This window comes from Bidens hawaiensis, unplaced genomic scaffold, assembly GCF_021521415.1.
Source record: "Bidens hawaiensis isolate Kalapana, Puna unplaced genomic scaffold, B.hawaiensis_p1.1 tig00041198_1, whole genome shotgun sequence".
Lineage (NCBI taxonomy): Eukaryota > Viridiplantae > Streptophyta > Magnoliopsida > Asterales > Asteraceae > Bidens > Bidens hawaiensis.
Window position 1 is genome coordinate 71,916 of NW_027497293.1, and position 20,542 is coordinate 92,457.

General features: G+C 33.2%; 2 long non-coding RNA genes across 2 annotated transcripts; both read right to left on the minus strand.

The window, feature by feature from the left end:
* Nucleotides 1-10,320: 10,320 nt before the first annotated feature.
* Nucleotides 10,321-10,949, minus strand: LOC143592770 (uncharacterized). The gene is made up of 3 exons (XR_013145982.1): nucleotides 10,926-10,949; nucleotides 10,583-10,678; nucleotides 10,321-10,416 (listed from the first exon to the last, which is right to left on the minus strand). It is a non-coding gene; the product is annotated as an uncharacterized LOC143592770 (long non-coding RNA).
* Nucleotides 10,950-11,484: 535 nt separating this feature from the next.
* Nucleotides 11,485-12,392, minus strand: LOC143592771 (uncharacterized). Its single transcript, XR_013145983.1, has 4 exons — nucleotides 12,303-12,392; nucleotides 12,155-12,211; nucleotides 11,685-11,849; nucleotides 11,485-11,570 (listed from the first exon to the last, which is right to left on the minus strand). It is a non-coding gene; the product is annotated as an uncharacterized LOC143592771 (long non-coding RNA).
* Nucleotides 12,393-20,542: the final 8,150 nt, after the last annotated feature.

Consider the following 20,542-nt stretch of genomic DNA (forward strand, 5'->3'; position numbering starts at 1 on the left):
TGATATTGTAGAGAGAAGTGAATCTCATCCGTTGATTACACACATCAAGGGTTTTAAAATAAAGGATGATTTTTTTTTAATTAACTCAATAATGTAATATGTTGTTTTATATTAAAAAGTGCAAAAGCGTCCAAGTGTCTAGGATTATAATGTGTAATGTAGGTAATCCCTGGTTTCCTCCCTTGTTTCATTCCCAAATCGGCAGAGTAATAACGTGAATATCGTCCATGAAATTGCAATTGACATAAGGAATCGACTAATTTAGCTACACTAATTGTGTGTGCAAAGCCACCATCAGTGATAAGGATTTTGTTCTTCCAAAACATAATTGGTGAGGGGGGGGGGGGTTTGTAATGATAATCGATGACAGAGCAAGATCTAGATATTTGAGGTATGTAAGTTAATTAATTGTTGTTGTGTTTCAATTAAAGTATAATATAAGTTATACAACACCTATAATGTATACTTGTAATTGTATTTCATCATGAAGTTGGGTAATTAAGAAACAAGGGTTTTTTATTTGTTTTTTTTTTCAATCGAGGTGTACAACAAGTGTTTTTCTTTATTTGTTTTTTTTTTCAACTGATGTGTACATGTGTAAAAATATAAAGTTTAAATACATCAAATTGTGCATGTTGTTTTATTAGTAATATAGAGGGTGTAGGTTTGATTTCACAAGAACATGCTTGTTGTGTAAGCTGAATGGTTGTTGATTCTCTATGAGTAGGTCCCTACGTACGTATGACCCTATGTCAGACATCCTTACGTGAGTACGTATGTGTGAATGATCCTACGTGCCAACATATATACGTGCATTCATACATACCTACCTACAAACAACATACTTACCTATGCACACACATACATTCCTACATACATACCTGCATACGAACATTTATGCGTGCATACGTACATACATGAAGCGTATGGCTTATGTATGCAGGTACATACGTACATTAAGCTATGCGTACCTACATATATACATCATAGACAAATGTGCATTCAGACACATGTACCTACACAGATACACAATATGTACCTATATATATATACATCGTATGCACCTACATGCACACATACCAACATATGAACAGTCATACATGCATGTTGGAATAATCGGTTGGTTAAATGGATCACGGGTCAGTAGGAAAATGGGTTGTTGAATAGCTAGAGGGTCACATTCAGGGATTTGGTACAGATTGACCAGGTTTTATGAGATGTAAATTTGTGGTGTTAGAGTCGTTGCTTTAAATCGAGTAGAAGTTGACTTAGTGTTTTATGCATGTGATTTATTTTTCTTTGTTTAAAATAAATAGATGCATAATTTATTTGTTATGTACCCTTTTGATTTACTAATATAAAAGGTTTTTCATTTGTTTATTTCTTCCCTGTATATAGTACATAGTGTGTTTGTGTGTTCATTCGGGCCTGAAACAATTTGATATATTCATAAAGTGTATAGTGTACGTATGTAGGCACATACGTACCTATATACATACGTTCAGGCATAAGTACCTACATATGCGTATTATATCGTGCTTTGCTTTGAAGAATATTACAATGCACTTTATGTTTCTCTACTACTAACAATTTGATAAGCAATGTGATGATGTTATAAGAAATATTTGTAACTTTAGAATACATTTGTATCGTTGCTAAAACACATTTATCTATATATTACAGTTGATTGTAGATGACGGTTGGTTTTATATGTTGATTACTACTGTAGGTGGTCATGTTAGTTTGAGATGTTTGTTGTTAATTATGAGTTTATGTGTATTAAGCATTTTGATTGATGTTTGATTTTTCAATATAGAAACTAGAAAGCTAGTTTTTGATGTGGAACTATAATGTCTTTTGTCTTTAGTTAATGTTTTTAAGCTATTTTAGAATGCTACTTTATGTTTTAAATAAGTTGTTTGGGAAAGATGTCTATAGAAACTAGAAAGTTGTACAATCTTAGATATTGAAAAAAAGAAAGAAAATGAAAAAGACTAGTTTTAGATGATTATTATTAAAAATTTATTTTTAATTTGGTTTTTTAAATAGGTCGAGAGACATTTTGCTTTTAAAGACTTCACAAGCTCAAGAGAGTCAAGTTTGATGAAAATCAATATTAAGCACATGGTCATGGTGGATGGCGATGTGACTAGAATGACATTAAAAGACGTGGCATATATATAACAACGTTCGTTGCCCAGATTCTATCATCTAACGTAAATACGAAAAGATCACATATTAGAGAGGTTCTAAGTTCAGATATAAGGTTTGGTTGATTAAGGAACAGTAGGATAATATGCATACTTGTTATCTATTTATAATGTGAAGGAATGTTATATGTTTTCTAGGTCTCATGTTTAACTATACGGAACAGTAGGATAACATGCATACTTGTTATACTTTTTTTTTTGTGTGTGTAATACATTTAAGTTTTAGTGTGTGAAGATTATCATGTTTAACTTTATGAAGAATAATATTGTTAAAGAAATCTAGTTTATGTTGTGTATGAAGTAGTTAATGTTATAATTTAAGTTTCTACATAATGTTAATTAGTGTTATGACAATAATAACCATTTTTTTTAAATACGAATACAATGGTGGATCTAAGTTTCTATGATGATGGTTGAAATTATGGAATTGTGGATATGATCAATACATCAATTTGAAAATTTTAATTTGAATTATAAGCATATAAACAAAATAAAAAATAATAAATAAATAAAATAGATATATGTTTATTTAACTATTAATTGTAACTTCTCCATACATTATGACTTACCTAATATGAGAAAATATATCTTTTACTATAATACCCTTATAATTAAAATAAATGATTAATTGAAAGAATTAATTTGATTGGTTGGATTCATTTCTCGCACTAAAAACACTTCTGAAATGAACCTAATCCTCTCTCTCTATATATGTATATGTTTTTAGACTGCTTATAATTAATTAAAATACGATGTTAGATTTTTTTATGGTATTTGTATATGATGTTAGATTGCTTATGGTATACTTGGCATTTATTTTGACAAAACTCGAATCCCGACGAGAAAACCCGATGGGTATTTACCCGCTAAAAACCCGATGGGTTTGGGACGGACTTTAATAAACGGGTTTGGGAATACCTAAACATGACCAAACCCGACCCATTGTATTTAATTAACAATTAGTCATATATTTAATTCACAAGAAACGTAAACATATTTATATCTCCAAGCAATCTTTACCAGCTTATTATCAAAATAAACTTGTCTCAAACCTTCCATAAACACCAAATGACCACCATAACAATGGAGTTAATCATTCAATCTAAATATACACAATTAGTCATATATTTAATTCACAAGAAACGTAAACATATTTATATCTCCAAGCAATCTTTACCAGCTTATTATCAAAATAAACTTGTCTCGAACCTTCCATAAACACCAAATGACCACCATAACAATAGAGTGAATCATTTTTCATTTGTGACCAGCCTCCAGAATCTGTTTTACGGCCTCACATATGTCTTCAAACTCTTTAGCTTGAAAAGGCTGAATATTTTGAAGTATAAAATTGTCGTAAGATTTTATTTAAACCCAAGTTTTGACCCCGACTTCAAACATGTGTGTCTATACCACGTGATGATGATGATACCTTAAAACTGTAGACTTTTAAGCATCTTCAACATCATAGTGGCCCTGCACAATAGTTACTAATATATATACAAATATTTTGATAGCTATTTAATAATGAAGGTAAGCAAGCAGGTTGCTTTAATCAAATGCCCAATTCCTATATAAAAGTTCGACAACAAAGGGCTTAGGCGAACATCATAGCCCTCAAGCTAACAGTACCACCCAATGCTGCACAATACACATGTTAAGTATCAGCTGCAAACACGATATCAAAGGGTTTAGGCCGTCGGCCATAACAGTGTGAGGATGAATCGGTGAGCAATTAAGTGTAGAAGATGTATTACTACCGTACAGAACCCGACAACAACACACGCCACCACCATAATCATTCACCATGGCCACCTTCCGGCATGAAACCACCACCGTGGTAACCAACTCCGCCGTCCGCCAAGACCATACAATGTCACCAAAAGTCCCAAAATCGAACCGACAACAGTGACAATATGAACCGGAGATTGATTGAGGAATGAAAGTGAATGAGTGACGGCGGCGACAATACTTTTGTTAGTTGTTACATTAACGAGAGTGAGAATCCAGTGTGTGAAATAGTGAAGTGACAAAAGATGAAGATACGTGGAGGTGAAGGACACGTGGCTCACAATATATAAGTAAAGTAGGATACAGACTGTCAAATCAGAAGCTTGCAAAACAGTACAACAACTTAAGCGTGATGCACAACTTAGAAAGCCACCTCCCGATTTAATAAGTATATAAATTATTATTCCTTTTAGTTTATATTTTTAACTTTGTAATGTGTATTTGAATTTTAGGGTTTCCTCAAGCTTGGTTTGGTCAACTCGCTTAAGAGGGTTTTCTTCTAATTAATTATTTTCTTTCACTCGCCAACTTTTTAAGGTGAGTAATTCACACTCACTTTTTCGTTTTATTTTGGGGGTAAAATGCGTACAACAAAATACATTATTTAGTTTAAACGAAGCTCGACTTGGTGTCATGATGAACGAATTTATTTTGTCATTATTTGAATTAGTTGTTGTAGTTACCGCATCCGCATTGGATTGTTATTTATTATTGTATATATCAAAAACTTATGTTTGTTCACCAACCGTTGTGTTGACAAAATATATATATTTTCGTATGTTGCATGTGCTTATATTGGATCAAAGAAGTTTAAAGCAAGTAGATGATACCTTTAGTATATCAACGGACATTTATCTAAGTTTTATTTGTTTTGAATTTTGTTAAGTTTGGATAATGTTTTATTTTGGATTATGTGATGTACATGAATATTTAAATTAAATAAATAGCTATTGTTACTATCTTAATGTTAATGTCATGTGAGCTACTGTGCAATCAGTTATGTCCCGACATTCCGTCGTAGGTTATGGTGAAACTTTTATAACTTGCTAATTGTTTTAGAACAAATTAACACACACCCCCTTTTCGCTAACTAAATAAATTCCTTGTAAATCTATCACCTTGTTAAACAACATCAATAAGACATTATATTTCTACATATAATCAAACAGGAGGTAAAATCTTATCAATTGATTGAATCTCTTTAATAAAGTGAAGGGAAAATTCCTTAAATGACCAAATGAAGAGAGAGAAAAACAAAAAGATTTAAAAATTCACAACTTTCTTTGTACTGAGCCGACACATAAGAAATATAACCGACGAGATTTGTGAACCATTTAAAATTTGACAAGTGTCATGATTCTGACAAAACCGACCAAATTTTTGAAAATATTGGAGTTTTCGTCCAAATTTCTTCTTTAAATCCTTTTGTAAAAAACAGTCTCTCTAGACGGTTTTTTTTATGTTTCCTACCTTGTCCGTTCAAATTTTGATTATCCCTAACTTCATCTTCATCTTTTCATCTTCATCTTCTTCATTTTGCTTTTGGATTTATATCATTATTGTTATATCAAATAGGTATATTTTTTCACATTATGTACGTTTCGTTGTGTGATTACTTATTGGTTTTCTTTAGAAATTCTTGCATTAGAATATTTCGGTTTGAAGTATCATTCATGAGTGACACCTTGAGATTCCTTTATAAGTTATCTTTTGTCAACATCTTGGTTTTAAAAAGCGTGAAGCGCACAAAAGAGAGGGTCAAAAACTAAGGCGCAAAGCGTGAAGCGCAAAAGCGGCGAGCTTTCCGTACGTGAGGCGCAAACTGCTCATGTAAAATTTTTTTTTATGTATCCCATATATTTTTTAGCATCACTACCCAATATATAGCTTTATATATGATTTAGTATATATTTTACCTATAAGTATAGGCTCAAAAGCCTAGTGTACAACGTCCGGATGCACAAAACGTTGTCGTGTACATGAAGCGCGCGCTTTTTGCGCTTTTTTGTGCGCTTTTTGCGCCTCTGCTGCGCTTCTTGTACAGAGTGCGCCTTATGTACACAAAAGCGATGGAGCCTGCGCCTTAGGGCGCTTTGCGCTTTAAGCGCGCTTTTTAAAACCAATCTCAACATATGCTTCCTATAATGGCTCTCTATAATTAATTATTGTTCATGGTCAGATTATTGGATCAGTGGTTTCATGATGTGGATTTTTAGTATTCATGAACTGCAGCCTGATTTCTCACATACCCGTGTTCAAATTATGGATATTTTAGAACACAGTGATACATTATAGTTTTTTTGGTCATTGCCAGTATATTATAATTCTTGGTTTTATTGGAGTCATTTTACTGTAATTTTACATACATAATGAAGATAAAGTTGAAGATGAAGATGAAGAAAATGAAGATGAAGATGAAGATGAAGAAGTTAGAAATAATCACAATTTGAACGGACAAGGTAGGAAACATAAAAAAACCGTCTAGAGAGACTGTTTTTTACCAAAATATTTAAAGAAAAAATTTGGACGACCCCCCCAAGATTTTCAAAAATACGGTCAGACTTGTCAGATTTTTGCCACGTGTCAGCTTTTTAATGGTTCATCAATCTCATCGATTATATTTCCAATACGTCTCCTCAGTACAAATACTTGGGTCATTTTGAGAAAGTTCAGAATTTTTGGATCTTTTTTTTCCTTCTCTCTTCAAAAAGTTAAATAATACTATTACAGATATTTGATGTAGATATAGAATTATATTTGAAGATGAAGTTTGTAAAATGAAAGCTGAACTAAAATGATTATAAAAATCATTCGTTTAAACTAACCTTTAATACTGTATTTATTGTGAAAAAGGTTAATTAGAAGACAACAAAACTGAGTTGTCTAGTGTCACCATCTAGAGTAGTATCCAGGAAATATAAAATGGCTCACTAAGATCTCACACAATATTTGTTGAATAGACACTTTCAAGCCTTTACTTAAACACCAATACTCTCTCTCTCTCTCTCTCTCTCTCTCGATTTTATATAGGCCATTACTTTCTAAATCATGTTGACTTTGGTTCAAGAAAATGTATTTCGCGTATAACGGAATCAATAATTGGATAAAACATAGTGATTATTTCAAAAAACTAGAAGTTATATTCTTGTAAATTAAAAAAAAACGATGGTTATAATTTGACCAAGTGATTCATTATATACCCCTTCCCCTTAAAAAAACTTATATTAAATAATTTTATATTTGAAGTTAAAAAGAGAAGGAACACACTTCCATTTTTTGACACAAAAGGAATCATTTATTATAGTCCTTTCTAAAAATACGTTATATTTACATAATCCTCACACGATACATACCTAGGTTTGATGACAGTGGACATTGATTATGTGAGCACAAATTTGTGACAAATGTGTTTTTTTTAACGACTACACGCACACCTATCTATCCACTTCTAATCCTAAACTACTCCAAGAGAAAATCTATTAACATGCAAATTTTGAACCCAGATCTTCATATTTCCAAAGGCAAGAAAACCGAGACATTTAAAAACTAAATCTATATATTTTTTGGTTGCTGAAAGGGATCGTTGTGTACTACTAGCATATCACATGAAGACTTTGGGCTTGTAAGATGAATGTCAACTGTCAAGTGGGCTACAGATATTTCGGCTTTCTGATTAGGATATTGTTTTGGGATTGTATGATAGATGTCATGTGGAATTTGTGTCAAGCAGCATATATACTTAACACTATGTTCCAGAGTTTAATTTAAGGGATGAAAGGTAAGGAAAATAAGGAATATAAAATTAATCGTGTTCCCGAATTTCAGTTAAAGAAGGAGAAAACAAAAGGGGTGTTCCCGAGTTTCATTAAAGGAAAGAAAAGAAGAGGAGACGAAAGAAAATGAAGAGTAAAATAAGAAAAATTTGTATCTTTTCAATTTTTGAAGAAAAGAAAATTAGAGAGATAGAGCCGATCAAGTGGAGATGCCAAAAAAAAAAAATTTATTTTCCTCCTCTTTCTTTCCATAATACGTAAACACATATAATTGTCAAGATGCATCTTTAATAAATGAATTTTGACATAACACTTAAAAATTATGATAAACTAAACAAAATTTTGAATTAAAAAACAATTAATTATCTAATATAAGTAAAGTTGAATTTTGGTGCAGTTCGGTTTCTACTGGGCCAAGTGGCAGTTTATTGTTGGGCTGTTTCTTTTTGTTTTATTTAAGTTATGGTATTGTAATTAGAGGTACACAAATCGGGTTTTTCAAATATCCGTGTTTGGGTATGACCGAGTATATGAAAATCAGGTATTGGCACGGGTCGGGTTCGGGTCCGGGTATTGTCTCTAAAAACCATACCCTATATCTCAGGTTCGGGTAGAGTATAGAACCGGGTATTTGAATACCCTATTTCCAGGTATTGAAAAACCTCTATTTCCGGTTTTCTTTTTTTTGCTTTTATTCTGGTATTTTTTCGGATATATGTTGGATTGTTTAAGGGGTTGCACCTTTTAAGATTATTTTTCCGGGTATTTTTCTGGTAATATAGGGTATTTGAAAAACCTGGTACAGGGTATTTGTAAAACCCGGTTCGGGTATGGAACCGATTCGGGTTTTCGGGTATTACCGGGTACAAATCGGGTCCGGTTTCGAATACGGATTTTGGTACCGAAATGCATACCCTACGGGTAGGGTCGGGTACGGGTTCGGGTATTAAAAACCTGGGTATAAAAAAAAAGGTTCCGGGTATTTTTATCTAGTCCGGTTCCAGGTTCGGGTTTTCTGTGCACCTCTAATTGTAATGAACGTAACTGATTGAACATCAATTTTATTTTTTTATTACTTTTTTTTGTTTTAATCTACCGAATTCGCGTAGGCTCATCACCATAACGGTCGGGTTTGACCAACGCTGGGGTTTTACTGACCGACGTCATCTTATTGGTCCATCTCAATTTTTATATATATTTTAATTTAATTCGGGTTGAATGTAACCGAACGAGTTTCTTACAGTTACGGTACCGTAAAGGAACATGAAATAAGCATTTTCCATAGACTCGCTGCCTCAACGACTAGGACCGACTACGCTAGGATTTTACCAGCGTTCCTTATGTTATAACGAACATAACCGACATTGAGTACCGAATTCACGCCGACTCCCCGTCTTAATGCTCCGGTTTTACCAATGCCCGGGCACCAACAACCCGGTTTTTGCCAACTGAATAAATATGTTAGTTTTTTATAATACGTTATACGAGTGCAAAGATTTTTTTTGGTTTGATTTATTTTAAACATGTTTTGTAACAATCTTTTTTTTTAGATTTAGTTTCGATACCGTAACAAACGTAACTAATATCCCTCAAATTACCGTTAACTCTCTGCCATCATGACCGGGTTTTACCAACTGATTTCTCCGCGCAACGCGCGGTAATTTACTAGTTTCATATTAAAGCAAGAAATTATAAAACCTTTCACTGTGGGCGGCTTTTTCTTTTTTCCTTTTTTTTGGGGGGTGGGGGGTGGGGGAGCAACACCTCCGAGGGGATATATAAGGGGGCTACATCGAGACGACGAGCGACACGGAGAAGGTGTGGTGGGCCATGGATGCTTTTCTCTCTCTCTCTCTCACTCTCACAAACACACACATATAATGGGGGCTTTATATCATCACAAAGCTTTATGAAGAGGGGGCTTTAAAGCCCCGTTTTGTCAGTGACAATGACGTAAAGGGGTGGTGAAGTCCGTCCGCAGTGAACTGTCCAAGTACCAATAGTTGGATTCATATTAAATTTATTTAGTTAATGATATAATAACTATTCATAATTAAATAACAAGTATCCATAATTTAATTTATATCAAATATTTAAAAGTATAGTTCTTTAAAAATTATTATTTCACTAGAATTTAGACCCGTGCGTTGCGCTGGGTTTTAAAGATGATAATGTATAGACATATCGCATTGTAAGTTACAATATTGAATGTTCTTACAAAAGGAAAAAAAAGGAGGCAACGTGACATAATATTCTAGTCCTAAACTGCATTCTAGTACAGAGTTTCTAGCTCATGTTAGTACTGAGTCACTACGGTTTGGACTTTTTAAGTCAAACCGAATACTCCATAACAAAACTGAAATTAAAATTGATCATGTACCAGAATTTCTTTTGCTAACAATGGAGCATAAATTTAGTTCAAATCCAATATCAATCATCAGATCTGCTTCTTCATGCACCTGCACAAGAATATCAAATTCAAAAGTTTGCAGAATATCAAATTCAAAAGTGTGCGGGGAAATCTTGAAAAGTAAAAAGAAAAAAAGAACTTGTCGATTCCTTCAATCCAAGTTCATACGACAATGTTGGTTGTGAACGCTGGACTTGAACCCTTCTTAGTGATATGCTATTTCATCATACACCTGTCGGGCAGCAAATTTGGTAAAAAAAAAAAAGCAAACAAATTGATGTTTATAAACCATCAATTATTCAAATAAATTAGAAGAATACCCTAATTACCAAAACTTAAAAGTTGAAAAACCAAACCTACTACAAATGGCAGGAAAAAACGTATACAACCACCGCTACCTATTAATGCATTGGACTTCAAAGTTTGACCGATTTAGATGCATTTCCATGCGGCGATTTGTTGATCTTGTTTTCGAGTCTTGGGTTCAAAACAACCTGCAATTTCAAGAACTCATCTAGAAACCTTCCATTATGACAAATTAATGTATTATTTGCTCAACTGTTTCATTCTTGTATGAACATCAATGGGCGTTATGCCATGGATCTACACCATAGTAAGTGTGAAGTTGAATAATATAACATGATTAAAACTATTATAGAAGTTATAAAAATTAAATTTTAAAACAAAAGGAAATATATAATAGACTAAAGTAAAGTAAAAATCAATACATATAACTATTACCTCTAGTAAGTATGAGTTATCAAAAGGAAAATTGGATTTTAATAATCCCTATTAAATAGTATTGGCCGATAATAATCCCTATTCGTTTTATCGTCATTGGCGGTCCCAAATTCAAAAAAGTTGGCCCCCCAATGGTCCCCTGTTAAAAATGACTTAACGGCGTTATAGTTTTTTCTGAATTTCAAACCAATGTTTTAGCGCTTTTGATCGTTAGGAGGATACGAGTTGATTGGTGTAAAACTTAGCTCGAAACAATGATCAAAACGACTCGATTTTGGTTAATTGTAAGTTCAAACACCCGAATTGAAGCATTGTTTCGTCATTTTGAAGCACTATTTCAAACTCAGTTTTACACCAATTGACTCGTATCCTCCTAACGATCAAAAGCCCTAAAACATTGGTTTGAAATTAAGAAAAAACTATAACGCCGTTAAGTCATTTTTAACAAGGACCATTGGGGGCCAACTTTTTTGAATTTGGGACCGCCAGTGGCGATAAAATGAATAGAAATTATTATTGGCAAATACCATTTAAAGGGATTATTAAAATCCATTTTTCCTAAAATTAATGGCAAGTCCAGGTGAAAAATTCTCCAGCGAAAGCCCAATTCCATTCTCCGTATCCTTTGCCAACCTAATTAGCTTGCTAAAAGAACAAAAAGATAAAAAACAATTTAAAAGTAATCTTTGATTTTTAATTATGTTTATGCAAGAATAGGCATGAATTAGTCAATAATAAGGTGTTAGAAAATAGAAATACCTCTCTTGTTCATTTGTCCACTGTCCCTTGATCTAAACCTTAGAAATGACGGACAGATTCCTAAATCCCAAATAAAAGATAGCAAAGCAACAATGATGTAAAGAACAACGAACAAACTTAGGTCTTTCAATGGAGCTTTGAAAAACCTCCTATGGCCGATGAGGCCTTCAATTGAGCATAGATCAAAACATTAATCACTGATTGTTTAGTAGCAATGGACGAAGAAACCGTTGAATTAGATTGTCTAACAACATCTTATTTGGAATTGAATAGAATTAAAAAAAAAGAAACTCCATAAATAATTTAAAACAGAGACAATTACATACTAACGGCAGATAGACGGCCAACAAGCTGCGCCGTAGATATGCAAAAAAAACCGTAGATATGCAATTGACGTTCAACCTCAAATCCCCAAATCAATTGCAATTACCAATAAATTAAAAAGGGGGGGGGGAGGGAAGGATGTTTACCTTCTTCAATTCAAAACTGAAGCCACGTTCCACAATCGAAGCCTGCAACAAACACATCTAAACAACCGGCTAAAGAGTGAGAACAAAAGTTTACTTAAACCCTAAAGAAAAAACATAAAAAAAAACGAAATAAATTTAATTAACATACCCATAGATGAGTCCTTCCGATGACACGCAGGCCGAAGATGATGGAGCTTCAAGGAGTGCTTCCGATGATGATGCTAAAGCAAACATATAGGGGGTGTTTGGCCTAGCTTATATTATATATATATATATATATATTTTAAGCTTATAACTTATTTTATATTATTTGATAAGCTATTTTTAAGTGTTTGGATTAACTTATATTTTACAAGTTGATTATACATCTTAATAAGTTGTTAAATCCATCATTTTTAATTTGTTATAGTAGTAAGTTACTTCAATATTATTAATCCATCATCATTTGAAGGCAAATGAGTAATTTACCCCATTAAACAAATAAGCTTTTTCAAATAAACTAAATAACCATCTTCAAATAAGCTTCTACAAATTAGCTTATATAAGCTTATAAGCTTAAGTTAAAAAAGCTAAACCAAACACCGAATGAAGCTTATTTTATAAAAAAAGCTAAAAAAGCTATAAGCTTTGCTAAAAAAGCTAAGCCAAACACCCCCATAGTACAAAGAGGAGAAGCTGCAGCTGTGATTATGTGAAACAAACACGTGTAAATAAGATAACATATGTGAAAAGGAGACTAAAAGTTACAAACATCCAAGCTTAACGTATATGTAACATAAGCCTGTTTTGGAAGGAATAGTAATTTTGTGAGTAGCTTAGAAGTTGAAAATTATAATATATAATAATAAGAGAGAAAGGGAAGGGAAACCACATTTGAGGGTTTCATATGTTCTGAAATTTATTTATTAGGTATAGAAATAGAAAAGTGATCGGATAGAGATCACATATAAAGTTTGAAATACAACCAAAAAGTGTTGATGGGTAGCAGTGACGGAATTTAAACATTTGTATTGGAGGACCGAAAATAATAAATTATTTAAATTATCAAACTTCAAATATTTGAAATTCAAATGGTTCAAACGTTTTACCCGTGAATCACAATCAGCTAATAGTGATTGACCCGTGGACAAATCCATACTTTAAAACAAGTCGAGTATTTAGTTTTTCACCCGAGGTTGTTGTAATGCATTACCTGGTCTTGTTTGCATAAACAATGTTGTCTTGTCCAAAAAATCACTTTTTTTTTGCTAACGGTAATTAGTAATATTGAAAAGATATACACTTTATTACTTGTGCTAATTTCCAACTATAAGACTAGGTTTTTGGTTTATGTGATGCAATTTTTGGGAAATATTTAGGCGAAATTAACCGTTGATTAAACCATGATTTTTTCCCCAATTGATAGAGCATCTTGCAGAAGTCTTTGCCAAGGCTTTTCAAGCTAATTTATGGTTGTTCACTAAGTTTCGGTGTTCTGACGTCTTTCAACTTAATTTATAGACTCATTGTATTAGGTCAAGTTGGACAAAAGCAGACCACGATTCTCAAATGAACTCTTTTAATACTAGTTCGAAATCAAGGAATTTTGAATTTTTATTGACGTTGCTTTTGGTTCTTGGATTGCTAAAAAACTTGTTCGAAATCAACTTGGTGTGTAAACAAGCCAAGCTCGAACCAAAATATGCTTGTTCGTTCACGTATTCATTTGATTCGTTTAAATCACTTTAAATCAAAGCGGTTTCTCTAATAAAGACACCCCCCCTAAAGCCCAACATGCTTTGGCGAGTGCCCTTTATAGTGGAATCATCAAGAGTTTGGAAATGAGGTTTGATTTATCCCCTCGTCAGAAAGTGGTGTTTGAGTGTGTTCGGGCTCCTTGGGCTCAAGATTTCTTAAGTGTTCTCCCTATTGAAGGATTGGGCCAACATATGTCGGCTTTGGAGTACCGGGCCATCCTGAAGTATCGGTTAATGATCCCTTTGTTTCCGGTAGATGAGCCGTGCCCGGTTTGCCGTAAGGTTTGTTTGGATTCTTTTGGCGAGCATGCGGTTCACTGCAAAGAGTTGCCTGGGTTTAAGTACAGGCATGATTTGGTGAGGGATGTTCTATGCGATGTTCTTAAACGAGACGGAATTTCGGCTAAAAAGGAAGCCCCCGTAAACTTTCTTACGGATCCTCAAGAAGGAAGATCTACATTACGACCGGCCGATATACTTGTTTTTGGGTGGGTAAGGGGAAAACACGCTTGTGTCGACCTCACAGGAGTGTCCCCTCTTGTTGGGATTAGGGACACTGGATTTGTAGCAGACCAGCATTGAAGGCGGCATCGGGCAAGGTTGTAAACACGAGAGAGCTTGTTTGGAGAATCAACACGTGTTTATCCCCTTCGCCTTTGACACTTTTGGTTTCTTAGCTCCGGAGCCGTGGACCTTTTGAATAGGGTTCAGAAAGTTGTGTATAGTAACGTATCAGCCCATAAGAATCAAAACTTTGTTTTTAGTCGGATTGGGTTTGCTATCCAAAAGGGGGTTGCGGCGCAGCTTGTTGCCCGCTTACCTGCCACTTCATTGTAAATCGTTTGGATGTTTCTATGAAATATAAAAGAAGCCAATAAGAAAATTGGATAATCAAAGCCCAAATTTTACTATTTATAGATTATAACCCAAATAGCATTACAGAATCTCAACCTCATAACCTTAATAGTTTTCTTATTCTTACACTTAGTTGACCTTTTAACTTACGTCATGTGTATATAAAGTCAGAAGGTGACAAATTCCCTGATTTCAGTTTCCGGGCTGCAAACATAAAATGGCTATAATATGAAATATGGGCTTATTAGATAAATTATATGTGGGCCATACACACGTATCTGGGCTTCATGATTAGGATTATGAAGTTTATTTTGGGCTTGTAGGATAGATATCATATAAAATGTAACTCCGAAGGGAACAAATTTAAAGTGTCTGGATGAGTGTTTTATCCCTTGTCATAATTACGACATTTAATAAGTTTTGTAACTCGGCCACTTATACCAATTAATGTCGTTTATTTTTCTTATTTTGGGTTTTAAGATTTTCAGGAGGTCGTATAGAGAATGAAATGGAAGAAATGCTGGCAATTGGGTACATGTTAATCAAAAAAGTGCGGTATGTGAATTTTTTATTTTCTTAAATAATTGAAATTAGTAGGCTAGACTCCCTCATTATCCCTTATTGATACACAAAACTTAAAACTGTCTTATAATCATGACATATAAAATAGTTAAACGAGTTGTATTCAAGTTTGATATTTGTGTTACGCGCGTCGTCTCTTACCTGTTAAACCTGTTAAGACACGAATTGCCAGCCCGAAATTTAGGAACTGTGAATCCTTGCATAATAGGTGATTTCATTACATTGATCAACAAAACATTGTTATTTCATTCCCTTACGATGGTTTATTTCATTTCGGTTGTCATTTATATGTACCAAGCACTATATACCTTAACTATTGAGTTCTCACTCATCCATAATCTATGTATCAAAAAATGTATTGGTGATATTTGAGACGCGATATGTATGAAGACATAGTAACTCTACATATATACCGAACATTATGATGTGGGACCACAAAGGACAAATTTTTAGATTTTCACCTGAAGCTATTATAATCCATTACCCTACTTGTTTGACAAAAATAATGTTGTCATGCTCAAAGGGCCATTTCTTTTCAGCAAGATATTTTTAACACACTAATATACTAAAAAGGGATGGATCTATACGCTCTTGAATATTGAATGTTGTGCTACACTACATACAACTATGGGTGAATCTATACAAACACCAACACGGTAAAACTTTTTATGTGTTACATAGCATCCGATCCTCATTATATGTATGTCAATATGCATTTGATACTTGGCCGGTAACACCAAATGATCAAAATATATTTTTAAAGACCAATATTCAATGTGTTTTGGGATTAGTAGTAGTGGATGAGGGGATCCATCTGAACACATTTAGTGTGTAATTCTCCCCTCATCCACTACCATTAAACCAAAACGTTGATGGATTTGAGGTTCAGTATTCCTTATCGGTTATCTCTCGTGTTCACGACCGGTGCCATCCAGATTTACATAGAGTGCTACAACTACCATGCAAAGAAGACAACAATTTGTTTACTCATGCATTTCATAATTATGGAGGATACCATCAATCTTACCCATTGAACGGAATTCAAGCCCGTGGACCTTCTAACCGATTATTAATTTTAATTTTGTCTGGATTCAAGTCGGGATCAGATGATCTTCTCGCCAGGGCCGGCTCAACGTGTTCGGATGTCTAAAATTACCTAAAATGTTGAGGCATTTTTTCTTTTTTATGTGTTCTATAAAGAGTAACCATGAATTATGAAATACAGATGATATGCAGTGGTGATGGGTATGCGTCATTCCTCCTTAACTTGTGGCACATCACTGAGTTATTAAATCTAAAAAAATCCATAATACAAACCTCTATTTTAGATTGAGGTCCTATAAAACTAAAGGCCTAAAGCCTTAGCTTTTATTTGGCTTACCCATGAGACGACCCTGTCTTCTCCACGCACTGCTGCAAAGGCCGAATTATAGCTACAAGCATCTATCTCTTCTAATAAAAGCCTATCACTTTTGCCACTTGTTGTCACACCCCGACCAAAGGCGGAACATGCCGGGGTGCAACGTGATTGGACAAATACACAAGACACTATTAAAGTGACAATATTTAATCAACTCATTTACTTCACAAATCAATAAACAACACATCTTGGTCATACAACAAATTGAACACAAGTAAATAAATATATTGTTCGTTTTACTAATATCCTAATAGTCTTGGTAACGTTTTTCGTCAAGTCCTCAAGTCGATAAAAGTCAAACCTGTAACAATGCATAACATAATATTTTGTCAACACGTATGTTGGTGAGCAATTTCATAGTTTGAGTATATATAATATGAGCGAAATCCACATACGTATATGAGACTATAAATAAAAGCATCAATCGTGGCATATAAAACATATGTAAATGAGGATCCTTTCTACTCGGTAACAACCGACATACTCGGATATTGAGGCCCTATTCTACTAGCACAAGGCTAAGTAGTTAGGGGAGCGTATGATCATACTTAATGAGGCTCAACAACGACATAAAAATAAACACTCGCGCACGTAAAGCATATGAGGCATATAACACACAAAAGAGCAAGTATTCCAAGTATCATATACCCTAAAGTTTGTGATTTGAGAAACGTGTATAATAAATCATTCTTGTTTTGAATAAGTATGCATGTTACCCCCAAAGGATAAAAGTGAAAACGGGGGATGAAATGTACTCACCTCGATTGATGAACCGAGAAATAAATAGACAAATAAATGAAGCTCGAACGGTAAACGAACAGATCTGACTTGAAACGATAAAGACCTTGGCTAAAATAGATAATGTAATATATATTAATGAACTTGAAACCATAATGAAACTATATTGGAAACATTGGACGAGAAGGTTCAGTTGTAAATCGGATTATCGGTTAATTTGTTAATGGTTAGGGACTCATACTTAATTGGTAATTTAAAATAAAATAATATTATTTTATTTGGGCTTTTAAATAACTAAACCAATATTAAATAGAAACAAGACGGGTTTTAAATCAAGAGTTCAGTTTTCATAACATGAATTTATAATATAGCTTATAATAATATTATTAATGATAATGATAGTAATGATAATAATAAATCTAAAAAAATATGTTATATATATATATATATATATATATATATATATAGAGACTGGGTGTAATGATATTAGGATTAGGGTTTGTTTCTTTTATAGGTAGGTTATAAATGTTATGTTTTTGGCCCCTCAAGTTTGGTATTTAGTTATAATTGGTTTAAAACTTGTATAACTTTAAAGACATCCACTTTAGTCCCTAACGTTTACTTAACCTAGCTTATAAATTATAAATAACTGTATTTGACAAACCTCGCACACGCTAGAGTTATATTAACAATGGTTTGATAATTTGACAGTTCGGATTTACAAGTTTAACCACCATTACGAAGTATAACTTATTACAATAAAACGTAAAGAAATCGACATGTTACAAAATGATTACCAAATGAATATAACCGAGACATGAAATTGACGAATGTCACAGTATCCCCAACTTTTTGGAAATTTCATCCCGAAATTAAAATAAAATCAAAGAAAAAGTAACTATTAATTAATATTGTCTGTAGTAAGATAATTTGCAAGGAAAACTTTAAGCAAAAGAATAACGTCAAATCCTTGCATGATTTGAAAAAACGCTACAAATGAGAAACATAATAAAGGCACTTATAGATAGGATGTACCAGCGGCGTATCCACCAGGCCCTTAATCATGATTTCGCATTTTTATCGTTTTTCTGCCATCATCCTAGGGTCTGAGTTATCGCACACAACCGTACTTACCATGACTTCCATATGGGTATTTCGATAATTAAGTGTGCACCCATAATTATTTCGATCGTCGTATGGTCCACATGGTTCGTTCCATTGCGTGGTTTAAAAGACATATTTACTTTGAAATTTTTAACTATTAAATGTGTAAATAAATTTGTTAAATTTTCCCAATATTGACAAAACAGTACTAGCGGTTGAGAATTTCGGGATTGACTTTTTAATAAGTAGGAAAATGGGGTACATAATTGAAACAATTAAATTTTTATAGTATAATCAAGGTGAAAATAACTATTTTGGTTTAAATAAGTAAAGACGATTGAATAAATAACAACCAGGATAGGCAAATACGAAACAAGAATTGAAGTTAAATGTCCTCAATGTGAAAAGAATAAAAAAATCCTTAAGCTCCATGGTTGTACGTCGGGACACTAAAATTTCGTATAAAATTCGATGAGTGAAAAATAAGAAAAATCCAATAAGTGAAACGAGGATCCAAAAAGTGAAAATGAGAAACCCGAAAGGTGAGTGCATGAGGTAAGGGTAAACTGCGTTACAATTTCAATAATGTCGTGCAATGAGCTTCATATGTGAACAAACTCGAGGTTATAAGTAATTAGGATATGATTACATGAAATGTAACAACATGAGAAATGAGGTGAGTTTCTTTGGGGTGACGCATACGTGTATCAGTATAAATAAAATAGTATTTGATTAACAATCACAGCAATCGATAAAACGTGAATACGGCCACTATTGCGAAACCATTTATATAATCGTCATTATAATAACGGTTTCTAATAGCGCCAAAACTTGTAGACAGCCACACATAGGCCGTGAATGGATTAGATGAAATGATGTAAAATAATGCATAGAATCTTGTCTTGCTTGAAAAGCACAAATGCTCAAATATGAATAACAAAATTTATGAAATATCGTTTGAAAAATAAACAAAATTTTTAACGAGCTTGAGATTTCAAAAGTATTACACTAATTGTCATAGAATAACTTGAATTCGGTCAAAATCAAAACCCCAAAATGAAATCTCATGTGCATAAAGTTACCATCGAAACATCTCATAAATGGAAAAAAAAAATATCGCAATAATCGTGTGACTCAATTAATGATTAAATTTGTAAATCGCGTTTTATATGCTCTTTGAAAATATAAGAATAACATCGAAAACAAAGTCTCAAGTAAAGTCGTTTTTATTGCTTCCCAGAAAATGTATATAATAACAAAAATCGCGGTAATGTGTAATTAGAGAAAGGTGTAAATCATTATCAAATGTAAATCTTGTAAGCCGAGTTGTTAAAGGAATTTGTATACTTAAAGCTGTTGTGAAGAAAATAATTTATGAAGAAATGATGTTTGAGATAATAAGAGGTAATAGTTCGTGTATGAAGTATAACACATTTATAAATGCGTCCCAAAAAGATTTGCAAAGCCATGGTCATTGAGTTCATGCAAGATGGTGAAAAGTTGTAATTTGTTATTGAATAAATCTCGAATTTGACATTCAAAATGAAACCTCATATTTATAAAGTTATTAAGAGATTTATCGCCTTAGGTGACAATATTTATAATCTTGAAAACACGTATATGATCGTTTAATAATCTCCTCGAAAACAAATCCTCATAATAAAATTTGTTATTGTCATGACAGTACCATATATATATTTTAGATTTTATAATTTAAAAGTGATTATTTGAGCACATGAGGTTGTTATAAATACACTAGCTGTATATATATATATATATATTTTTTTGTGGTAAGTGTGAGTGTTTAGGTCCGTTTGGATAGTTGAGTTTTCTTGAGTGGAGTCGATGGGGTTTGTTGAGTTTAGGTCTTTTGAGTGGGTTAAGGTTGGATGATTTTTGTGAGTAGTGGTTGCTCTATTAGGATGATGCTTGCTTATTTGAGTTCGGGTAAGT